Raw genomic sequence first — 8752 nt, forward strand, 5'->3', positions numbered from 1 at the left:
GTAGTTTTGAATGAGAATATTTCATGATGAATAAAATAACCTGAATAAAAAATAGTTGAAATGGAACTAATTGGGGAAAGAAAGCATTAACATGTGATAGGTGGGTATGATTTTTCATTTTTCAGCATCTATAAATCAGACTGACAAAATTCAATTGCGAAAAAAAAAAAAAAAAAAAACTCAAGTTGCCAAATTCAGCGAAAAGAAAATTCAAGTTGAGAAATTCAGATCAAAAACATTCAGGTCAAAGTTCACCGCTCATTCTGTTACTATGGGAACTTGCCAACACCAGGGGGCGCCGTGCTCATAGAGGCCAAAAAGCAGAAGACATTCAACATTCTCACACACCATGAACAACCAAGTGGTAAATATATTTTTTTAAATGACTGTGTTACTTACGGTTTACTGGTTTATGTTTTCATAGCATCTTCAGTTTTACTGAGGCCTCAGTTACGAAATCAAGTGTTTTTAGAAATTTTGGGTATAGTCATTTCAGTCTAACAAAAAGAATGAATGTTAATGTTTTCTACTAGGCTATTTGGAGCCCGTTTCCGTGACTTAAACTGCGATGCCAGACTTTTGCACCGCATACGGACTGATCCCAGGACTGAACCTGGACTAAAGCTGGACTAAAACAGGACTAAAACAGGACTAAACTAGGACTAAACCAGGAAGGAACCAGTACTGAGTGTCGGGACGGGCCCGCACTGACCGGGATTGAGTAAAAGTAATGTAAAATTATACCCAACTATCACATGTTTTTTTGTTTTGTTTGTTTGTTTTTTTTTTTTTCAATTACTCCCATTTTCCATTTTATTTTTTATTTGAGTTGTTTCATTCATCATGAAATATTCTAATTCAAAACTTCTGGCACATCTATACTTCCATACACACCAGCCTTCACATAAGACAATATGAAAAAATACACAATTAAAAGAATAATTAAGTATGACATCAAATCATTTAAAGCTGCCATCCAACCTAACAATTATTTATTATTTCACTTTTATTGTATACTTCATGGTGATGGTGCAGTGGAATCATGAAATAATTGCATTATCATTACTGTGCGTAATGAAAGTAAGCCAGTCTTCTGCCGAAATGAGCTACCTGCAGCCTAAATTGACAGTGACGTATATCGATTCATGCTACCCCGTCGAAATAAGCTACTTTACGTTTTTCCGTGCACAGTTGTATAGATCCAATAAAGCCTCACCCCAGTTTTACAACATATTTCTTTGGATTAGAGACGCGGGTTTGATGTCATTTGAACACGGTGATCAAACTTTATACCTCAGTTATGTTCAATTTCAACTCATTTAATTTATGAATATGTGAAGGTAGTTCATCTGGACAGTCATGTTCTGCTCAAATAGGGCTCCAACTAAAGGTAGAACATATCGACAGGACAATTTAGCCATCGAATAAAACTCCCACTAGAGAAAGAAATGACTGGAAACACTGAAATCTTTATATTAAATAAATATCATCGTCAACAGTGTGAATTTCTATGATAATATAGTGATATTTTATTTATGCAGTGCCTTTCTAAACAAAGTTACAACATTTTCTACACATGGAAACAAAATATAATATGATGTATTGAAAATTATAACAATAAAATATTAAATCCAAACTATTCAATCACCTAACGTAGGTTTTCTGCTGTGAATCTAACACACACACACGTCGTTGCTTAACTGGTCAAAACATACAATGAAACCAATACACTTTAAAAATGTGACTTGTTACTCCACTTCAGCCTCAGAAGCTCAAATCAACGGGATTTAAACTCTTAACAGCGCTTGGGGGTTGTGTGCATGCGCAGTGGCACCAGGGAGCTCAAATCGACAGGAGACCAGTACTGTCCAGTTCTGCAAACTCCTACAAGATTTGGTGGTGGTACACAATCTCAACTGCAAGGCAACGAAACCAAAACTTCAACTTCAACTAGCCTGAAGTACTGAACCTGTTGAAATGAGGAATTAGGGAAATAAGATTGAATTGAAATAAGACTAATGCAAATGTAATTGTTCTGAGCTGTACAATGTTTCTATGAATAAAGAAGAATAAACATATTAACAATGTGTGTGTAATTAATGACAGACTGTAAGACAATCTTTGGGCTCGAGAACGAAAGTTGAGCAAACTAAACCACAGGACAATCTGACGCTGTGTATTTAAATTATATTTAAATAATTCCCCTTGTGGATCAGTACAGTTTGTCTAAGTCTATTACTGTGATGGGATACATTCAGCTCAGACTTCATATATTTAAACAACACTGCAACTAAAACAAACTTTTATTTCAGTGAATATACCTAAGAATCACATACAAGATATCATAGCTCACACCTACAGTATTCATGAATGTTTTTGAGAATTCACTACCTATCCTCCTAAACACTTTAGTGTGGGTTCATCTCATAAGTGAACACAAAGGATGAGTTAAACACTGATGACCTGGTGACACTCATGCCACTCTTCGTTCCTGTTTAATGTAGAAGGTGTTAGAAACGTTATGTTGTTTTTTCACAAGTACAAAATCACACTCACTAATCTTGAAGTTTCATGTATTTTTTGTAAATTGTAGTAGGCTTTTATCTTACAAGTGCTGTGACATTTGCAGTATTTACAGTTTCTTAAGTGATTCCAAAGAAAAGTGCTGCAACTGCAGCAATGAATGTTGTAACTGATAAACGCAAAAGTTCGTGACCCTGACTCTGCCAAAGTAATATGCAGAAGTGTAAGCACAACCAAAGAGTATTCAGTTAATAGATAATCAATATTTTATTAAAACTTAAATATACTAATGCCAATTTGAGCCCATCCACACATTACACAAAGGTAAACCCAAATCCTTTTTTATCTGCTCATTTTTGTCACATTAATTTGACTTTATCATTCATAATTCATTTATCATTCCAATTTTTCTCCTAAAACTTAAAAAAAAATCTCTTTCAGCTGTCTGAAACATTACATTTATATATTACATATATTTATTAACGTGGAATAGTCTATTTAGACATTCTAAACAGATCTGTCGCTCAGAATTTGGTTGAGACACTTAGTATGAGGGAATTCTTGGTCTGGGTCAAATGTGACCTGAATCGTGTTGTGAAGACTTAAGAAGACTTACGGAATTATAAAGGTTAAGTGAAATAGATACTGTGGAAGATTATAAGGCCGAAGTCCAGGCCAAAGAGAGTCAGATTTATGGAAATGCAAGCCCAGTGCATTGTGGACAAGTTCAAGTTCTTTGCAGCAGCCAAGGATCCACAGATACATGCTGGGTAAATGAGCCAAACAGAGAAGTCTAGAGTGAAGGGCATGAGGGCTCTGGGGGGAATTAGAACATCACTTATGATGACGTGGATCTCTCCGACGTGGTTCAAAAGCCAAGGATCCTGGGAATTATGAAACAGCCAGAGTTCCTCCGGTGTGTCCTGGGTCTCCCCCAAGGCCTCGTGCCGGTGGGACAGGCCCGTTAGTTACACCAGAAGTGTCTGTACTTTCATTTGCTATTTGTGTTGTGTTCATTGTGTTCTTTTTGAAAATGTCTGTGGAGAAAGATTTTACAATGTTAAGCTCCATATAAATAAGCTCTTAAAATGTAAGGCTGATGTTTGTGATGTGGACATTGTAAATAAGGCTGGTGTGATTAAACACTGATGCTCTGAAAACAACGATGTCATTCTTTGTTCCTGTTCAACAAATAAGGAAATGCTGACAACAGGAACAGTTCAACTATTTAAGAGCGGAGCTGCACTGACCTGCAGACAGAGACCCGACTCGACCTGAGGTAACGGCAGCAAGTTTACCCTATAACCCAGATATGTTGTTTTACATTCTTCTTTGTGCTTTAGTTCACAGACATGGAGACCACAGTGCTGGCTTTGATGCTTTGTCTGGTGATGACTTCTTTTCCAACGGTAAGGATTTTTATTCAGATTATTGTGAAATATGTCTTGGTTTAAGGACAATATTTTATTTCTTTCTAAAATTATCTAAGAGTCCAAACAATTACCAACCCAAATCCTCCGTTCTATACTTTTATTTAAAGAAACTATATGATGCCTGCAGTCTTACAGTTTGAACTGAACACAACTGAACCTGGGCTTTAATCTGCAGATTGAGGACACATACAAGTTCTCCTCATTGTCAGTATATGGACACATACACTGAGCTGCAGAGGCTGCAGTGCTGGGGTTTAGGTAGTGACCGTTACAGATCAGAGAGACACATTTTAGGTTTAAAACAAACTGAATTTCAGCTTTGAAACTGGCAACACAAATGAGAGACTCATTTTGCTTTCTGACTGAACCAAAACAACAAATAAATGGGACATCATGTAATGTTTTTTTATAATTTAGAATTAATCAGCATTACAGTTGTTACCAGTAAAAGTCATTTTTGATTTGAACACGTCTGCCTCATAGACATATTCAAATATAGTTAGGCCGTGTTTATGGGATTTAAAATCTAAATCTTACACACAGTTCCTTTCTTCTCTTTCCTCTTAAATTGTCCAGGAGTCTGTGAGAATTCCCCTGAGTATGATGGACAAATCAGTTGATGACATGTACAACGGCTGCAGTGATGCAATGGCTGAAAAGGTCAAGAATGAATACTTCCCCAGAGAGAAGAAGAAGAATGAGTTATTCAAAAAGGCCTGGGAGAATAAAGAAAACACTGCAACTAAAAAAATATGAAAAAAGCAACAAGACACTGACCAAAAAGATCAGATCCAAGCGTTGTTGGTCTACACTGGACAGGCCCCTAAGGTCTATGAACCCTTTAATGCAGTGGTTCGAGACAGTGCAGATAAATATGCCACTAATGAATTCACATACCACGCTTTACACTACTGGCTGACTACTGCTTTACAGAAACTTAAATCAAATACATGCCGTATCACCTACAGGAGAAGCAAACAAGAATTTACAGGTGAAGTCAATCAAGAAATCCGATTTGGTTATTTTGCCTCCTCTTCGCCCAGTCCCAGTAAGACACAGTTTGGTATCAAAACTTGCTTTCAGATTGAGACTTGTTTAGGTGTGTCCATCAAAGACTATTCGCTCTATAGTAGTGAAGATGAGGTGCTAATCCCTCCCTATGAGAAGTTCAAGATCACTGAAATTGCGAAGGACACTTATCAAAAGCTGAAAAAAATGTGAAAAGATCTATGTTCTGAAGAGTACAGGGAGCCAGAGTAACCTCAACTGCAAGGCAACTTAGCAAGACTTTTCTTTTTCATTTTTATGCATTTTTACACTGAACAAACACATGAACTGATCCAAAAAAATTCAAGTCTCATAAAAGAGTGAAAAGTCTCATCACTACTGGACGTTCTGGGCAATATTAGTGTGCATGTTTAAAACTTTCTCATAAGTGGAGGGGGTGTGCTCTTAGAAACATATGAAAGTTGTGTCCCACTTAATCTGTACTCTGCACTGAATTCATACAATGTAACAGCAGCTTGCACATATAACACGCCATTAAAACATAAAAAAATAAAAGGCTTATAAAATAATTTTGTCTTTTTTGTCTTAATTTGATGCTTGTTTCATTTACTGAAATAAATAAATAAATAAATACATAAATCATCATCATCACTGTTAGAATAATTGTATATGTTATCCCATATTTTCTATTAATGCTTACTGTTTTTGTGTGAATAATGTTTGGGCTTAAAAACTATGCAGTGACCTGTCACCCACTCTGCACACCGCTAAAACAATGACCTATTCAGCTCTTTTCTGGGAAAGAGCACAGCTCCCAACGTTGGCGGAAAGGAGGGGACATGCTGTTCCCTAAAGATGCTACAAAGTTGCTACACCTTATCGGCCACCTGCTGCTGATATACATATTTGCACAATGAAATCATGTCTAATGTTTCTACTGTTTTTTGCTGTTTTCAACCCCTCCCTTTAGAGAAACATTCATTGTAATTAGGGACCCTCTTATGACAATAAAAAGAGGAGACGCAGAGCGGGTAGAGACTGTAACAGTAAATGCACTCTCTGTCCGCCCTCCTCATGAGAAAACAATGTTACAATGTTTAGGTGGGCTTAAACCTGACAATCACCATATCAGATTCATCGCTACATGAAACATCCTACAGCAGTAAGTTAAAGTTTAAAGCTTTTCATGTTTTTCTAATTATCACTTTGTTTTGTGTTGATATACATAAAGGTAAAGCTTCAGGGATGATTGGCTTTTTCATTTGTGAATCTATTTTTTAAAAATACTCATCTGAGAACTGAAGTTATAAAAAGGCTTACACAACAAGTAGCACAAAAAACACTGAAATTCATCTTGAACACTGCAGTGGAAATGTGAATGTATAAAAACGTGCTATCGTTGTGTGCTCTCATGCAGGTTTTGGTATCAGTTGTGACCACAGCTTGAGTGGAGGAAGAGTGGAGGTGAATGAGTCTCACCAGCAGAAGGAAGCAGAACTGAACAAGTCACATCAGCTGGACTGGAAGATGCAAGAGATGATGTGTGATAGCTCAACACCAACTGATGAAGCTGAAGTGCTAGAAATTATAATGAGGATGAAAAGCTAAATATGTTTTACTCATATGTAGATAAACTATATAAACGTAACACTGACCCAAATCTTCTATTTAAATCAGAACAATTCTCAGTTAATTTAGTTGACAACTGACACAGACATGAAATGTATTCTACTTTGAATTAGACTATTACTATTAGATTATTACTAGAACTAATACTATATAATAGTAGTTTTGGGGAAAGCTATAGCTATTACAAGATAAGTAAAGATATCACCTTATTAAAAAAAATTCCACTTCATGACTTTGAAGCCGTAACATTTAATATGGTTGAAATTTGAAAGCTGGTCAACACAAAAACAAAAACAAAAACCTATTCAATCTGTTAATCTAGTGTCATTTCAGAACCTCAGACAGCACCACATGCAAAACACTTGACAATGCTGCCATCTGCTGGGTCTTTAAAATGACCAAAACATTTCTAGAGACGTTTGTACAAATTTTATGAAGAGTCAAAATGAAAAGAAAATTGGAAACATACGTCATAAATTACAGAATGATGAAATAAGACTGTGGAACTGAAACATTTTTAATCTAATTATTATCAAATTGTTAAAAATAGTAAATGATTAACTTCGGTCTTTTTAATCGACATGCCCACATACCAATATACAGTACTAAATAAGAGTAATGTTACTTCAAATTAAATACAATAACTAGTGGTCCAAGAGTAACTGAGAATTATTGCTGGGACATAATATGTGATTCATAATTTTAAGTAAATGTCAGTTTAAGAAAAAATAATAATAATAAATAATAATAATAATAATAATAATGTATCAAATCTGGTATTTTCAAAGGACGTATGAAAGAGCGGTGCAAAAACATAAATGTTCGAATCATTTCATATTTTCAGCAAAAAGCTTTTGTCACTTTGACTTACTCTCAGTGGGAAGAGCATTTAGTCAAGTAAAAGTACTGTTACTTCAATTAAAATATAGTTCAATTAGGAGTAAAAGTATTCTGCAAGAAAAGTACAATTTCTTTAAAAAGTGAGTCAAGAAAATGTACCTGAGTACGACCCAGCTCTGGTTCTAAGTTCTGTACCCTCTTCACTCTTAAACTGTGTGAAGTTTAATGTTTATTTTAGAAAGAGGAGCAGAGTGGACAGAGATGTGATGAGTAATATGGACAGTGGAAAGGCGGTAGCTTTACATTATTTAATGGCTTACTTAATTATTCTTTTAATTGTGTATTTTTTCATATTGTCTTATATGGACATTGCAAATGAAGCTGGTGTGGTTAAACAATGATTCTCAGATAATTATTATGATTATTTATTATTTATTTATTTATTTCATTCATAAAGCATAAAAAGACATCGACAGTGTCACAACATCAGACACACAAGAAATGAATGAAAAGGAGCAGAAAGAAGAAAAAAAAATCGTATGTTATCTGCCCCCCTTTCCTTTTCCAAATAATACATTAACACCGATGGTTACTAAACATTCCATATCAGTTCAGGCACAATTACTGATCAGTTGCAAACAGTAATCTTCATTATTACACACACAACAACTTAGTTTTCTTTTTCATACTTACACACTGCATTCGATTTGATGTTTTTTTAAATGTCATCATTGTACTTGATTCTTTTATTTCTTTGTAATAACAATGTCATTCTTTGTTACTGTTTAATAAAGAAGGAAATACTTCCTCAATCCCAACAGATCAATAAAAACAGGAACAGTTAACTATTTAAGACAGAGCAGCGCGACCGTCGGTCTTTTCTTTTTTCTCTTTCTGCTTTAGGACAGAAGGAGACACGTGGCTTTACGCTTGGTTTACTTTTTCAAAGGTAAAGTTTATAAAATAAGAATGTGTTGGTTTAAGGAATATTTTTCTTTATTAAACAGTAACAAAGAATGACATTGTTATTACAAAGAAATAAAAGAATCAAGTACAATGATGACATTTAAAAAAAACATCAAATCGAATGCAGTGTGTAAGTATGAAAAAGAAAACTAAGTTGTTGTGTGTAATAATGAAGATTACTGTTTGCAACTGATCAGTAATTGTGCCTGAACTGATATGGAATGTTTAGTAACCATCGGTGTTAATGTATTATTTGGAAAAGGAAAGGGGGGCAGATAACATACGATTTTTTTTTCTTCTTTCTGCTCCTTTTCATTCATTTCTTGTGTGTCTGATGTGATGTTGTGACACTG

The 8752-nt window shown here is 35.0% G+C and overlaps 1 long non-coding RNA gene across 1 annotated transcript; it reads left to right on the forward strand.

Moving 5' to 3' along the window:
• Positions 1 to 3754: 3754 nt before the first annotated feature.
• LOC129410362 (uncharacterized) lies at positions 3755 to 4857 on the forward strand. The gene is made up of 3 exons (XR_008632841.1): positions 3755 to 3802; positions 3867 to 3932; positions 4533 to 4857. It is a non-coding gene; the product is annotated as an uncharacterized LOC129410362 (long non-coding RNA).
• The last annotated feature ends 3895 nt before the right edge of the window (positions 4858 to 8752 follow it).

This window comes from Boleophthalmus pectinirostris, unplaced genomic scaffold (genome assembly GCF_026225935.1).
Source record: "Boleophthalmus pectinirostris isolate CB_2022bp ecotype Guang Dong unplaced genomic scaffold, ASM2622593v1 HiC_scaffold_22, whole genome shotgun sequence".
NCBI lineage: Eukaryota > Metazoa > Chordata > Actinopteri > Gobiiformes > Gobiidae > Boleophthalmus > Boleophthalmus pectinirostris.